Genomic DNA, 13191 nt, shown 5'->3' with positions numbered 1-13191 from the left:
AAACAGCACAGAAAAACTTGTTATAAAAACCTTCAGGAAAGGGTCAATATCCTTCAGTGAGATGCTTTAATAGAATCACAGGGAGAAGGGAAGGAGTTTCTCTGTGCCAGCAACTTAATAGCTTCCTGCTCCTGCTGTCCTGCCAGGGATTGTAATTCAGGAACTAATCTCAAGCTGAGGAGAAGAGAACTGAAAATGGCTGAATGTTGTCAGCAGCTGTTTAGTGAGGGATGATAGTCAGGAGCTATCTATATATAGGATGCAAGTTCACTGAATCCTAGCCATCTGCAGGGTCATGAGGACTCACAACACTGACATCTCCCAAGGGAGTCTTTTCAGCTTTGTGATTTCTCTGGAAAGAAGAAATATATACACTTGTGATTTACTACTGAGCACTTACAGGAATAGAGTGGATTGTTTCATAGGAAAGTCAGGCCCAGATGAGAAAATCAGAAAATAAAGTTTCTGTGCTAAAATACACATATTTCAGAGAGCTTGAAAACTGACAAAATATTTTATATTCCTAAGAACCAGAAAATCTTTTTGTTTCCATTATAGCTTTTGGAATATCTGAGCTACCTTCGCTCCCTTTCTTGCCTTAGGGATTCCAGTGTTATGACTATGTGAGAGAAGATATTCTTTGTTTCTTACTTTCACTTCCCCCAGGAGGAGGGAGTGGCTTAATTAATTGTAGCAATTAGATACAGTGGAACTTCTTAGTTCTTTTCCTTTTCTTTTTCAAGGAAGTAGTCAATCATCACTGTTTTTGTGTGATCGCATTCTTCTGGAACTGGAAGACTGCTATCTTAGCTGTTAATTGTTCCAGAATTACGAAGAGGGGATGAATGATTAACTGAGACTTTCCAGTAATCCCAAAAATATTATTTGTGATGCTACTTCTGCACCGAGAAAGTAGAATGAACAATAAACTCACTTTGATCTCAGGACACACTGTGGAAGTTCAAGTGCTTTTACCAAAGAGCAAGAATTAATAGCATTAACAAAGAAGGTAAGGAGGCTAACATTAGAACAATTATTAAACTAAATTAGGAGAGATAGAAAGCGAAAATTTTGAGACTTGAAATTGTGAAATCAGACACAACAAAATGAAGGTCATATTCTACAAAGAGCATTGAAAGTAAAGGCTTTCTCACTGTAAACATAAAATTGAAAGTGGCAAGTAAGGCACAAGGTGAAAATGAAATCTGGAACAAACATGAGGGATTTGGAATGAATAGCTACCAATTACCTTTGTCTCTACACCAGCTAGAAAACAAAACGATATCAGAATAAAAGTGATTGAAACACTATGGGCTCCTACTGGAATAGAGAAGTTTCAAACTTCTTTGCTTTAGTATTTCGAGAAAGTATAGCCTGTCAACTGCTGTCTGTTTGATTCACCCAAAGGTGAGGCAGGCTACAAAATACCTTTGTCTACCAACAAAATATTGCTGTGAAATTCCAAAGCCATGATGAGACTTTTTGAGAAAAGACCTTATCACAAAACAAGAGGGAGCTACAAAACTCATTTGGAAAAATGAGCCTTGCTTATTATTCTGAAGAATGATTGTACATGAACAACAACAAAAATCTATATTGAAAAGCCTGAAGTACAAAAGATAAAGACCAAAACAAAGAAACAGAAAAACCTATTGTGCAGAAAGCAAAATAAAAGTTAACAACTTAGCAACGAGAAATTGCCTTGATAGCATATATTTGGGTGGGAGGCCTTGCTTCAAGGACAGAATACATACATGTATATATACATAATACATACATACACACACATACACATGTTGGTGTGCATATGTGTGTGCGCATGCACATATGCATGAGCACATACAAGTATATGTATTTTTCACACAAGTATCTTATGAATTATTAGCATAATCCCCATGTTATAGATATGGAAATGAGGACAGAAAAGTAAAGTGAGTAATCAAGGGTATTCAGCTATTAAATGGTGAAGTCATGATCAGTTTAATTACTTATTATTTGAATGCTAATTTCCATCTTGAACATGATATGAGAAGTCATTGCTTCCTTATTATAAGACAATGCAATGAATATGGAAAAGTACAGCTATAAGAGAGTTTTAGAGAAGAAAAACTAGTAGCTAAAATAGAAAAGTTTGATGGGAGTCAGAAAAGTCAAGAATAAATTGATAAGACATCAAAGAGAGTAGGGTAAACGCAATAAAATTAAAAAGTGATATGAAAGACAAATTAAAAAGGTTTTAAAAAAAAGAGAAGAAAAAATTCCGGAATTAATGTTGTAACCTGAACATTCGAATGTCACTGTACATCCAAGGTTATGTATGTGTCTGTTACAATCATCATTACATGAGGGATTTCAGAACACTGGTGTGGTGGTTTGAATAAGAGATGTCTCCCATAGTCTCAGGCATTCAAACACTTGGTCCTGAGTTGGTAGTGCTGTTTGGGGCATTTAGGACATGCAGCCTTCTGAAGGAAGTATGTCACAATGGGGTAAGCCTTGCCATTAAAAAGCATTCACCAGCTTGCTCTCTCTGACTTGTTGCTCTGGCTACCATGCCTGTTGTTTGCTGACATGCCTTCATTATGCCAAAATGGACTCAATGCTCTCCTTACAATAAAATTGTAAGTTAAATAAACACTCCTTTTCCAGTTGCCTCGATTATGTATTTGAGTCTCTGACTTCCAAATACATGCAACAAGCAACAGTAAAGTAAATAACATAGCTAGTAATCCTATAAGATTTTTTCATATTTATTTTTTGAAAGTTTCATATGATGTGCTTTGATCAAATCTATTTCCTCCTCTGAAATTTCTCCTTTATCCCCCAAATCATCACTTTCTCTTCCAAACTTCATGTGCCTTTTTTTTGAAACCCACATACTTCACTAAGTGCTGACTACATTACATGAGTATGGGAGCATCAACTCCATCATAGGTATCCTCTCAAGACCTACATTCCTTAAGAAAACTTGCTCTCCCTTCTCTAGCATCCCTCAACTGGAAATAGCTCCTCAGCAGGGGGTGAAAATTTATCAGCCATCTCCCATCCATTCTAAATTTCATCTGGCTTGATCTTGCACAGGTCCTATGAATGCAATCCTGGCTGCTATGAATTCATGTGTGCAATGATACTGTCATGTAGAGCAAATGCTATTTTGCTGTAGACATCTGCTCACTTTGGTTTTTACAGTATTTTGCCTCCTCTTCCTTAATGATCCCTGGGCTTTGGAGTAGATACATAACTCAATTATACCTGAGCAGTCCACACATGCTTATTCTCTGCATGTTGGCCAGTTGTAGGTCTCTATTAATCACCATCTACTGCAAAAGAAGCTTCCCAGATCAGAGTTGAGATATGCATTAATCTGTGGGTATAAACATTAAGAACTTAAGAAACAATTTATTTCTGGATGTACTTAGCAGAATAATAGTATTAGGTTCTCCCCTACAGCTTATGCTGTTGTTACAAAGGTGGAAAGTAAAATAATGGAACAAGAAGAGGTAAATGGAAAATGGGAGGGCAAGATAAAGAAGGGAATATTGGGAAGGATAACTAACTCTAAAGGAAATGAAATATGGAAATTTATTTCTATAGAACTTGCTCAAATATATATTATATACATATGTAAAAGGGATGTAAATAGAGTTTACCCTATATTAGGGAGACAATGCCTTCCTTCAATGTTATAGGCTAACAAATAGAACACCTATTTCCAGATACGGGTTATATCTTTTTAAGATGCTGGTCAATAGAGTCTCACAGATTCCATCCCTCCAAATTATTTGCTATTGCTACTGTTCTTGGTTACTCTCCAGAACTTGATGGTAAGGCCCCAATACTTAGAACCATAGGACATGGGAAAATCCAGCTAGTACCAACCTGGATGCTTCATATCTACTGTCTAGCTTTTAGAGCATTGCAAGATTCTATGCATGCTACCAGGGGGAAAAGGTAATCATTAGTTTCACCTAGATGTAAAAACCATGATTAAAAACTGTCAGTATATATTGGCCTCGCAACATATGCCACCTTACAACAGTGGCACAAATGTTATAGGACAAATCACACACTTTCTGTTTGGACTTAAAGCCTGATCCACAAGATAGAACTTATACCTGACACTATCAACCATACCAAAAAGGCTGTGAATAACTAACTCTAAAGTCAGAGGCCTTGGGGGAAAACTTAGAAGTTTCTGAAGAGAAAGCAGGTCACCTATAAAGAGACAAATGAGACTATCTTCAAAGGTCTTAAGAGCAGGTTCTGATATACTACGAGACACTGAACCATTTCCTTCAAGATTTTGATGGAAAATATTTTACAACCTAAAGTTTCGTATTAAGCCAGATACCAATGTACATAAAAGAAAGAGTTAGGACATTTAGAAACATAAAATTCTAAGAAATATGGCCTTCCATGTGTAAGACTGTATTTAAATGTGCAAGATTGACAATTACACAAATAATACAGATTCCAAAAACCAGAAGTTCCATCCCAAGATGGCAGCAAAGAGAACTTCAAATACCACTGCTGTGCGGCTGAACCATATTGCATAATCTGGTTCAGACTGGACAATTATGCCTAGAACTGAAAAACTCAGGAAAGACTCATATCTGTAGGATTCCAAAATGTGATGACATATGTTTACATACTATACATACCTATAATCTTATTATAAATATGAACTTCTATCTTATAACAAAATTTAGATAATTTGTTTTAATTAGCTGATACCATGAAAGAGATGCAATCTATTTGATCAAGGTTCTAGCACTAGTCTTGTATAAATAAGTAATAGTAATATACTTGATCATGACTCAAGTATATTGAGAATAGAATTTAGCCACTAGAGTAAGCAATAGCTATACTGCTTGCTATAGTTTGCACTCTAAAACCCTGCAACAGTCTGTGATAATTTTGGGAAGCAATAGATCCTTCAAGTGAATATGTAACTATGGTAGTTTGAAAGAAAATGTCCCCCAAAGGCAGTGGCACTATTAGGAGGTGTGGCCTTTGTGGAGGAAATGTGTCACTGTGGGGGTGGGTTTTGAGGTCTCTTTTTCTCAAGCTTCCCTCACTGTTACTGTCAACCAATGTCCTGTTGCCTGCAAGATGTAGCACTCTTTGCTCCAGCACATCTGCCTACACAATGCCGTACTCCCCATCATGATGATAATGAGCTGAACCTCGAATCTGTGTGCCACCCCAAATAAATGTTATCTTTATAAGAGTTGCCATGTTTACAATGTCTCCTCACAGCAATAGTAATTCAAACTAATACAGGAGCATACTAAAAGAAAGTGAAGTCATCAGAGCGCCTTGCCGGGAATACTGGTACCTCATGTTCTTTCTGTCTCTTTCTGACAGACCACCATAAGGAGCCCATGTTCCCACTTTGAGGTACTGTGGTGCCACAGTCCCAAAGCAACCAAGTCAAAGGCCACCAAATGAAATGTCTGAAAACCAAGGGAAGACTAAACTTTTACTTCCTGTGAGTTGTTTATCTCAGGAATTTTGTTACAGTGACAGAAAGTGAACAGAGAGAAATTAACACAATATATAAACTACTTATTGACTTCTGAATTTTGTAATCAAGCTACAAATAAATCAAGAGGCCTGAACACTTACTTTAAATTATAGCTTAAATGTCAATGTCTTTGATGATGAAAAATTCAACTTTAGCAAGCGAGGAGAGGTAAAGTTGGAAGCAAAACTGTAGAGTGGATTATAATCATTTTCTTACATAGAAAGGGCCGTGAACTCAGTTGGAACACCCTAAACAGAGATAAATAAAGGAAAGAAAAAAAGAAAAGAAAAATAAACAATTTAAAGTCACAGATAACCACTACTTTAAAAAGTAAAACAACTAATGCAAACAATAAACATTGAAAACAAATGAGAGTACTGGTGGCACAGGGTGTCCTTGCTCTTCACAGCAGATAGTACCTAATAACATGAATCATTACATCAATGTAAAAGTCTCTTTGAAGTTACATATAACAATCTGATTAAAAACAAAATTTTCACAACTTTGCTGTTAGAGAAAACAACTGAATTTAAGAAAGATGATAAATTTGTTTTTTATTATTAACTCTTTAATTTGATTTTTCTCACACTAATAATTTTAAAACTATTTTAAATTATATTTATATTGAAAATAAAAATCCATCTCTATTTTACAGGGCAGATACAAAGACTGGATATGATAATAGATTTATGAAAACATCACATACCTAAGCCAAAGACTAAGAGAAGATACACATAAAGGGGAACTAAGCTGAAAGATAGTAGAAACTGTGAAGTGCTGAATAAGTACCGGTTTATACAGATGAGTGTGATAGTTTCTATGTGGATTATCCCATATAGGCTCAGGTACATGGACACTTGGTTCCTATCTGGTGATACTGTTTTGGGAAGTCATGAACCTTTAGGAAATGAGGTGTAACTAACAGATATAATAAAAAGTTATACCACCCTCTTGCTCTGGTCCAGTTCTCTACTTTCTGGTTTAGCCATGCTGCCACCAGCTACTTTAGCTGACATCAAAATATTCATCTGCTCCCAGAAATATGCCTTTCTCGCCATGATGGAATAAATGCTCCCAACATGGGAAACCAAAGTAAATCCTCTCTGTGGTGTTGCTTTAGTCAGGTATCTTATCAAATTGATGAGGAAAACAGCACAGTATAGATTCATAAAACCATCATTGGAATACACCCATAGTGAATCATGGTTATATCCGTTGTTGTAAAATCACTGGGATGTCCTGTGTGAATGTGATATCTTCTAATTCTTTACCTGTAAATAGAGTTTGTATAATGAGTAGGAACAGTAAAATGCCAATGAAGTTAAGTTTGAATAAATCTTTTCAGACACAATGAGGGAGCTGTCAACACAGGTTCATGTTCCCCCAACCCAAATCAGAGCGCCACTGTTACCTCATCCAATTTCTGCCACCTTGCCCCAATCAAAAAGACGCCACTTAACCACTTCTGCTCTGCAAAGCTTATGCATGAGTAGAGTTGGATGAATCTGCCTGACAGAACAGGATTGCACATCCTTGCTTTATTTGAAAAAAGCTGGGACATGCCATACATTAGGATCTATGCTCGGAAACTAAGGCATTTAGTTAAGGCAAACATTAAAATATCCAAAGAACTCAAATTCATAGAAATAGAAATAAGAATCGTGGTTACTGGAGACAGGGATAGAAGGTGATTGGAATTATTATTTTATGAGTCCAGAGTTTCAGTTTAGGAAGAAAATTTGTTGAGACAAGTTGTATGGATCGTTGTAAAACAGTGTGACTGTATCTAATGAATTGGACAGTGAATGTGGCAAAACTTACATCTACTGTAACCAATGGGATAAAACCTCCCCCAAATAGTGAAAAGACAATGAGGTAGTCAGGAGTAAGAAATATTTATGCAAGCTGTAGTGTATTTTGCTTAATTGGCAAGTGAATGTATGGGCATCTGAAACGACTGTGTGTTCTTTGTTCAGATCACATGATGCAGGAAGAATTTACCTTACAGAAGAAAATTCCACAATTTCCTTTGTAACTTCTTCAAATATTTAACAAGTGACATTACCAAGAAATTCTTTATATCTAAGTAAAACCCCTCTCTCCCCATATCTAAAACCATTTCCTTTTTGCCCTCTTTGGTATAGATAGGGAACAGCTGGGAGACATTTTAAGTACTTGGCCTTTGGGTTTAAGTGACTGTAGTTACTTCATTCCTCCCTGGAAAGATATTCTCTGTGCTTTGAATTAATATGCTTATTTTTAATTTAAATTTAAAACAATTTTATTTTATATAATGATCCCAGTCCCTCTTCCTCCTGTCCTCCCACGCCCCCTACCACCACCCCCATGGCCCTTCCATTCCCCTGGGGGATTATCAAAGTCTGTCACATCATTGGGGGCAGGGCCTAGGTGCTCACCCATGTAACTAGGCTGAGGGAGTATCCCTCCATAGGAAATGGGCTCCCAAAGTTCATTTGTATACGAGGGATATATACTGGTTTCACTGCCAGAGGCCCCATAGACTGCCCTGGCCTCCCAAACGACACCCACCTTCAGGTGGCCTGGTTTGGTCCTATGCTGGTTCCCCAGCTGTCAGACTGGGGTCTGTGAGCTCCCACTTGCTCAGGTCAGCTGTTTATGTGGATTTTCCCAGCATGGTCTTGACCCCTTTGCTTATCACTCCTTCCTCTCTATAACTGGATTCCAGGAGTTTGGCTCAGTGCTCCACTGTGGATCTCTGCTTCTGCTTCCTCAATAGAGGAATCTAAAATGGCTTAAAGACACTTAAATTGCTCAACATCCTTAGCCATCAGGAAAATGCAAATCAAAACAACTTTGAGATACCATCTTACACCTCTCAGAATGGCTAAAATCAAAAATACCAATGACAGTCTTAATTTCACTTCTATTTTCTCTACACTTCCCTTTCCCAAGAAGGACCTACATGGGTAGTGAGCACTGAGAAAACTGTACCTAAACCTCATTCTGACATTGTCAATATTACTTCTGTGTTTATAAACAATTTTTGAATTCATGCAGAATCATTGTGAGCATATTCCATCCCAAGAATGCAGACAAATGTGAACATATTCCATCCTGAGAATGCTGACAATGAGATCTGCAAGACATAGGAAGACTGTTAAGAGGCCACAGGGACAAGGAAGCCATTGCGGTAGGTGTATCATGATGGAGGATGAGCTGATCCCCAGGGTCCTCAGATGTGGCTTTGGAAGGAGAGCTCTTTGTGTGGTAAGGCAGTGGGTCATATCCCCAGGGTGCTGGCTTCTGCATACAACAGGAAGTAGAGAAGGTGGGATGAATGAGTAATTTAACTGGAGAATACCATCTCTAAGGGTGCCTTGTTTGCCTGGCTGTGAATGAGGAAGCATTTGTTGCTTCATGAGATATGCTGTCCTGATGTGGGCAGAATGGATACTCTCAGATCTTTGTATAGCAGGGTATCCAAGGACTTAAATACAAGCAATGCTCTAGCACATCATAGAGCCTTAAACCACTTATACACACTCTTGATCTAAATTATGCTACCATTTTCCCTGAGTTATTGGTAAGCCACATGCGTATGTTGTCACCACTCACTGGGGAGGGATAGCCATGCAAGGTTACATGGGCAGGAGAGATGTTAAGACAGACACATTGTCATTTCAGTCTTCTTTGCTCCACACAACACGGGTTTTCCATAGAGGTGGGTCAGAACAGGATATACTTGGCTGAGATTCTTCCAGATAGCTGAGGATTGAATAATCAACTAAGAATCTTCATCACCTGAACCTATACCCTTTACATAGCAGGGGTCATAGTGTGAAAAAGAGGTGGTGGTTGATAGGAAGAAACAGGAGGAGGAGAAACAAAGGAATAAGTGGATTCCACTAGCACATTGAAAAATAGCCTATGTAGTTCCTAAATAATTTTAGAATCATCATTTACTGTGGCTCGCTCGGGACTGGATGAAGGTCCCTTTAACTATTGTTGTGCTTTTTGGTTAATTAACACTACAAAGAAAATACAATGTCTTTAAATGTGTGTTATTTAATAACAAAACTATATTCAAAGAATTACTAGTGCCATTTCACATTAACAGTATCCTAAAACCAAACATTATCCCAAATAGAGTGGGCTGTGTACATTGAATAGTTTATGAGTCAAAAGAGAAATAAATACTCTATTGAAGAAAAGTCTCCTTCTTACCACCCCCAGATTTTCCATGCAGATTAGATAATGGCCTATTTTGTTTTAGCAAAGCTTTCATCGACATGTTGACAAGTCACACACATGGCCTTTGAACTCAGGGTCCAAAAAGACCATCATTGTTCCTTTGAAAAATCTGCATTTTGTGGAAAAGATTGTAATAAATAGGAAACCATATGGGTATCTATCTTGAGCCACAGGTTAGCAAATTTTCCTATCCCAACAGGGTTAAATAGTGTTCAATTTTTCATAAATGAGATCTAATCAAATCATAGCACTGCACTAGTCTTTTCTTTTGTAATGTAGTTTTGGTGATTTGAATACAAATTAATGATAAGATTAGTTTGGTCAGAAGTTTATTCATAATTTACTCAATTAAGACTGCAGAAAGCATGCCTCGTGGTAGTGGCACACACCTTTATTTATTTAATTTGGTTTTTTGAGACAGGGTTTCTCTGTGGTTTTGGAGGCTGTCCTGGAACTAGCTCTTGTAGACCAGGCTGGCCTTGAACTCACAGAGATCTGCCCGTCTCTGCCTCCAGGTTCCTGGCCTAACTTCCTTTGGTGAGGGACAGTGAAGTGGAAGCATAAGCAAAAGGAAGCCCTTCCTCCTCAGCTTGCTTTAAGTCATAGTGTATTACCACAACGATAGCACACACACACACACACACACACACACACACACACACACACACACACACACACCACATCACATTTAACCAAGGTTAAATACATGTGATAGCAGTGAAGAGAAATGGCATAAGAGAGCATAGCAAATAGCTAAAGACAACTCTAGAAAATTTTCTGTGGTGGTTTGAATAAGAATTCACCCTATAGGCTCATAGATTTTAATGTTTATTCATTAGGGAGTGGCACTACTTAACAGTGATTAGGAGGTGTGGCCTTTTTGGAGGAAGTGTGTCACTGGGTGATGGCCTTTGGGGTTTCAAGTGCTCAAGCCAAGTCCCATAACTCTACTTCCTGTGGATCCAGATGTAGAACTCTCAGCTATTTCTCCAGCACAGGTCTACCTGTGTGCTGCCTGCTTTCTGGCATTATGACAATGGACTAAACTGAAACAAAGACCCAATTAAATGCTTTCCTTTATAAGAGCTGCCATAGTCATGGTGACTCCTCACAGCAATAGGGCACTAAGACACATTCTTAATGTGAAAAGTGATTTAAACTATGTGATGGATCAGGACAACTGGCAGTCTCAAGAGGAAGAGTGCAAATGAAGCATGGGCAACTCAAGGGATCCATGTCAGAAAAAAATACTTGAAAGAAGGCGGTGCACATTGCTAGTTGGCAGAGAACTCACATAGCATGCTTGAGGCCTTTAAGTTCAATCTCCTATACAAACAAAAATGAAAATAAAATATGTAGGAAATTTTCTGGGAAAGATGGTGGAATATATGCTGCTGCTGAGGACCTGGAGAACAAGAGGTCCTGGAATAAGAACATCACTGACTTTATTCTAAAGAAAGAAAAAAGAAGCACTTTAATTCACAGGCACTGATAGGATATTAAATGTTGCCATGGAAGGACAGACAATGAAAGCAATGCTGGTGAGTATATGGGGAAGGAGGTGCACTCATATGTTCCAGGCAGGAATGTGAATTGGTGAAGCCCCTATGGAAATCATTGTGAAGGTGTCTTAAAAACCCTGAACACAGCGGTACTATATTAGCCAACTATATCATGCTTGTATGTATTCTGAAAGGACTCTAAGTCATCATATTACAGACGTATTTCCATAAGCATGCTTATGGCTGCATTGTTCAAAATAGCACTGAAGTAGAACTAACCTAGGTAAAGAATATACAGTATATGTACACAAGGGAATTTTATTGAGGCATAAACAATAACAAGATTTGCAGGAAAATATATAAAATCTTAAAGCGTTATGTTAAATGAAATAAACCAGACTCAGGACAACAGTACCCTGCTTATATTCTTTCTGATGTAGAATTTGAATTTAAGTGTGTGTGTGTGTGTGTGTGTGTGTGTGTGTGTGATGAAAGTAGAAAGGGGATGGATAGGGGGGAAGGAGTATAATGGAATTTATACTGCATGAAAACAGAGTGACTATTTGGAGGAGGTGGTGAGCAGTAGCAGGAAATGTGAGTGAAAGGTGGGTGGGTTATAACAAATGATAATGACATATATGCATAAAAATGCTATAACGAAACCCATTACTTTGCAAGCTACCTTAAAAATGAATTACGTTAGGTAAAACTTGATAGCAAGTAAGAAATATATTAATACTTGTGCATCAATCATCTAGCATACCCAAACCCTTATGTTCATTTCCCTTTACAGAACAAAAAAGACTAAATATTAAAATAAGTTTTTAATTTTTTGTTATTTAGTAAACATCAAATACCACTAAGATATATGATTTCTAGTTTTGAAATTTGGTGTGTTATTTTTGTATTTATTTCCAAGTTTTTTATGATAAAATAATAAAATAAAATTTAGTGATTCTTTTATTATTATTATTATTATTATTTTATTATTTTATTTTTTATTATTTTTTATTTAGTGATTCTTATGCTTATAATATAGACAGTTTGATTAAATAATAAAATAAAATAAAAGTATACCACAAAAGAGTCAGGAAAGAAAACGTTTTGTCCCAGAGAATATTAATAGCAAGACATATCTATAGCAGCTGTTGGGTTTAAGCCAAGGAAATAATGGCAGGCAGGATAACAAGAAAAATGCATAGTGGAGGAAAGTTAGTGCCACTTGGACATTTCTACACACTTAAGTGCCAGAAGTGGCAAAACAACACGCAACAGAGTCCTGAAGCATATCTTATATTCTTGTATGGTGCCGGCCAGTACCAGAAGGTATTATTCTATTGTCTTTGTTTCTACAGGCTTCATGCTAGGAAATAGTTGATGGTAATAATATTTAAATGCAGTTCAAAATCAGAAACAAATGTAAGCTGAGTGCAACCCAACAGTGTGTACATTTTCCAAATGCTGACAGTGGAGAAGTGACACCACAAAGAAAAAGGGCAAGAGGAAAGGAAACAGAAATTGAGTAATTTTCACCATCCCTTTTAATGTAGTTGAAAGCAAAAAGAAATCATCTGAAGCAAATCAACCAAATCATCACCATTGTTAGTCTATTTAACAGAAAAATTAACCATTAAGATAACAATATTAGTTAACTTAGATGACTGATGACACAATACCATAATCATAATCTATGAAGAAAATAATTAACAAGCTGGATTCATTAAAATTAAACTTGGCTCAGTCTTTAAATTGCTTGCTGTACAAGCATGAGGACCCATGTTTAGATCTCCCGAACACAGGTACAAGCCATATGTGGTGGTGGAGTAGCCTTCTAACACTGAGAAGAAAGAGACAGACAGCTCTCTGGAGCTGTCCTGACAGCTAGTCTAGCAAATCTGTGACTTACTGCTCCGTTTTAGTAATTTCCCA

Source organism: Cricetulus griseus, chromosome 2, assembly GCF_003668045.3.
Source record: "Cricetulus griseus strain 17A/GY chromosome 2, alternate assembly CriGri-PICRH-1.0, whole genome shotgun sequence".
Classification (NCBI taxonomy): domain Eukaryota; kingdom Metazoa; phylum Chordata; class Mammalia; order Rodentia; family Cricetidae; genus Cricetulus; species Cricetulus griseus.
This window is presented reverse-complemented; position numbering follows the sequence as displayed.